Raw genomic sequence first — 3,943 nt, forward strand, 5'->3', positions numbered from 1 at the left:
TGCGCATGCGTAATTATATTTATAATGCTTGGGTTTCGTCGAGTTCATTCGTAGAGGACGTGAAATCAGCCGGGAATCCGTCGTCACAGACATACACTTCTGACCAATCACAGTACGTCAATTGGCAGTCGATCGTGTCAACACCAGGTCAACACTAGATTCGTTTTCAAGCTCGCGATCTTGCTGGGTTCTGTTGTTCACCAAGAAAATATGGCTAGAAAATAGTTTAAACGTTATATATGAATATGATTACTTTTGTTTCAATGATTGATAATGGTAATGGTATAGGTAGGCCTATCACTTTTATTTTTGTTTGCTTTCATAGAGTAAAAATAACGTAAGGCTTCGATCAATATCCATATCTAAACTTCGCGAACGCCCACCCATAGGCCTAGGCCTAATTAATAATATAGTGTAGGCCTATATAAAGGCCTAGCCTAGGCCTAGTAGTATAGGCCTAGGCTAGGTCTATATTAGGCCTATGTAGGTCTAGGCCTAGTATCCTACATACTACCACTACTACTATACTACTACATGAAGACATAAAGCCCTACAAGAATATATGGATTGAAGAAAAAATATAAAAATAAATTAGATACGAAAAAGCAGATGCATCGGCCTATTTATTATTCCTATAATTAGGCCTAGTCTAGGCATGGCCTAAGGCTAGGCTAGGGCCTAAAAAATAAATGACATACTGTACCTAAGTTAGTAAATATTCATTGATTTTACTTTTTCAGATTAATAACGTTCGATAGTACTCTCCCCACTACAACTGCAAGTTCTGGAATCAACTCTATCCAACAGCTTTTTGCATCATTGACCACATCAGCAGATCAAGAATCAGCAACAAAAAAGATCAAAAGGTATTAGTGATATGTCATTGTAAATGAACAAATACTACCGTATATATTCCTTCAATACCACTGCCAATATTTAACTCAAACTTATTAAAGTTTTTTTTTACTTTGCACCATAAAAAACATCTTAATTGTTTATTTCTTTTTTTCTACTAATAAAATGAAGACTTAATGTATCTCTTAAAAATGAGTACTATTATGATGACCTCAAATACTAAGCCCCTCAAATTAAATGTATGTAACGTAATGTTGATTAATGCAATAATGGAACTTTATTCTTGAGTAAACTTTATCAACAAATGCCATTTATAATAATTTTCAATGAATTTAAATTTATTTTTTCCTATTTAGATGGGATGAAGAAATGGACAATGATTTAGTAAAAGAGATGCTCAATTCAAATATTTTTAGCTACAAATATAATTCGAAGAGCCGAGGTTTGCGATTAATCCATTCGGAGCGACAACAGACCTGTCTCTTATACACATCTAGATGTGTATAAGAGACAGCCAAATACATCTTGCCAACAGCACTTAAGTTCATTTTTAAGTTCTTCTTAAAATCAATAAATTTAAAGAAGTTCAATACTTCTTTAAAAGCCCATTCCACACTAACTCTGACAGCACTCATCTCTTCGTTGAATTGCTCTTCTAATTCCGTTAGTGGGCGCTGCGCTCTCTTTCTGTAGGGACCAAGCAAATGCCTCCTCAAAGGGTATGCTGGATCCCCATAAAGACACAAAACGTTACCATTTGGCCCATTTGAAAATTCTTCAAGTTGGAGTAATAATTGTGATTCAGCCAGCATGCCACTATCATGCCTCCTACCTTCATAGGGCCCACTGAGGTTTGCGATTAATCCATTCGGAGCGACAACAGACTGAAATTAATTACCATGAATTCTTTTATGTCCATTTTACATAATTCTTTGCGACTGTACAGGTCTACAAATGGGTCGAACGGTCGCATCTATGAATCCCCCCCCCCCCACAGTTGTTGAGCGATGCGCCCTTAGTTTGAATAACATTACAAAATTCTTGAAGCTTACCTGGAGCAAGTCATGGCTGTTGGAGAGTTTCCAAAAGATGGTTACAATTGTCGTAAATAATGATGTCCAAGATTTTGCACGTTGCCAAAAACAACTCTGTTATGACCGACCGAAGTTTGGAACCATGTCTGCATATCGACATGATACGCAAAACGATAAAAAAAACATACAAAATGCCTCGATTCCATCAAATACGGATCCATTTTTGCATCGCCCTTCATGCGGAATTATTAAAACATCATTGATAAATGTCATCCTTTTCAAATCTTGAATTAAATAATGTTATTTTGTTAATACAAAAGTGTATACTGTATATATACAGGTATATTGATATTGGCTTGTGTGTGAGGAGACAAAGCGGCAGAGGCATATTTAAGAGTGGGTCTAACGAAGGTGGTGTAGCATTGTGCCTTAAAGACCGTCTGACAAGCTGAATTATATGACTTATAAGAAAATATACAAATATATATTTGTATGTATGTATGTATATGATAATAATAATAATAATAGTACAGTAATCATAATATATCAATTTGATACATAATTACATATTCTAACTGGACTCTGTTACATAGGATGTATACATTGTGCCTGTATTTAACATTTTTCAATCATTGTCAATCTAAAGTTGGAGTTATGTCCTGGTTTCGACTCTTTAACATCACTATTGGATAGGCTTATCTTCATTAGACTTCTACAAATAATTACTGTAGTGTGTAGTGTTATAATTGCTATGTGCTTGTTTGTAAACTTGACATTTTGGTCAAATTAATGAATAATTGACACACTGCCTTAATTCAACTTTATTATGTATTTATTATTAAATTGTATTTATAATATTTTATTGATGTATGCCTAATATAATTTTAACTGGTGGTCATGGCTTAAAGTTTGATTCTAAACTTATTTTGGCCTCTTAATGTCTATACACTTATTATTTAATGTAATATTATTCTTATTTCTTTTACTATTAAGTTTTTTTTTTTGTTGTACCGTATTATGTATGTGTATGTGAGTGAACAAATTAAATGAAATAAAAAATTTAAAAAAAAACTCAGACTACACAACTGCTTAAATAACGGCTCTGAAAAGAGCCTTTTGGTTTGAGATTCTTGTTTATGTGAGACTGCTAAATCTTGAAAGATGTTTAGCTATTGCTACATCTTTCTCTGTATGCTAAATGCTGAACGAACAGATGGTGGCGGAGAACTGAGTTGTGGAATGGAGAGTTGTGGGTCTTTCTTCCCACTGCTACACAACTAGATTACCACTGCTATAAGCTTATATTTTATAACTGGTTTTTGAACAAATAGTTTAGAAGAATGATAAATATTAATTTTATTGCTGAACAAAATAATATTTCCAAAACCCAACCAAGAGCAAATTATTTGGTCCACTTTTTCTAATATAGGAGGGTAAAATAAATAAAAATAATAATTATACAATAATAATTGGAGTGGAATAAACCAGAAGATGAGGACAAATTAAAAAAACAATAGGCCTGAAAGAATAGTATTAAAAAAATTGAACAAATTTTAAAAAATTTGATGCATAAAATAGTTACTATTTTACAGTATGGTTTGTTTTTTGCAATATAAAGACATTGAGGAAGTTTATTTAGTTGATCCCTGAATAATAAGATGTTTACTATAGGGGAGGAACATAACAATAAATTGTAACAATGTTATAATTTGTTAAAAAGCGCGAAATGTGATACACAGCGTACGCAACAGTTTCAAGTTCATTCAGTGCAGAGACATTATTGGTACAGCATGTATGTTGCAATAGTACAAAACTTTACAGTTTTATTTATAAAAGGAAGCTTTGGATTTATTTTTATATTGAAGGATTCATGGATGTGTTTGACATAGAATTTGAAAGAATATAAGTATGATTAATATTGTTTTTACAATTGAAGGATATGCTTGTACTGTACTTTTGATCATTAACCTAGCTAGGCCTAGGCCTACACAGTATAAACCTAACCATACAAAAGCCTAGGCCCAAGGCCTATAGTATAATATTTATTACCTGTA

General features: G+C 32.8%; 1 protein-coding gene and 1 long non-coding RNA gene across 2 annotated transcripts in view; one reads left to right on the forward strand and one right to left on the reverse strand.

Moving 5' to 3' along the window:
- LOC117103459 overlaps nt 1-3,943 on the forward strand; it is a 37,216-nt gene that overhangs the window by 4,579 nt on the left and 28,694 nt on the right. The window lies entirely within an intron of this gene.
- LOC117103461 lies at nt 1,204-3,171 on the reverse strand. Its single transcript, XR_004444599.1, has 2 exons — nt 1,741-3,171; nt 1,204-1,331 (listed from the first exon to the last, which is right to left on the reverse strand). It is a non-coding gene; the product is annotated as an uncharacterized LOC117103461 (long non-coding RNA).

This window comes from Anneissia japonica, unplaced genomic scaffold (genome assembly GCF_011630105.1).
Source record: "Anneissia japonica isolate Jap-2015-1 unplaced genomic scaffold, ASM1163010v1 scaffold287977_len69666_cov148, whole genome shotgun sequence".
Lineage (NCBI taxonomy): Eukaryota > Metazoa > Echinodermata > Crinoidea > Comatulida > Comatulidae > Anneissia > Anneissia japonica.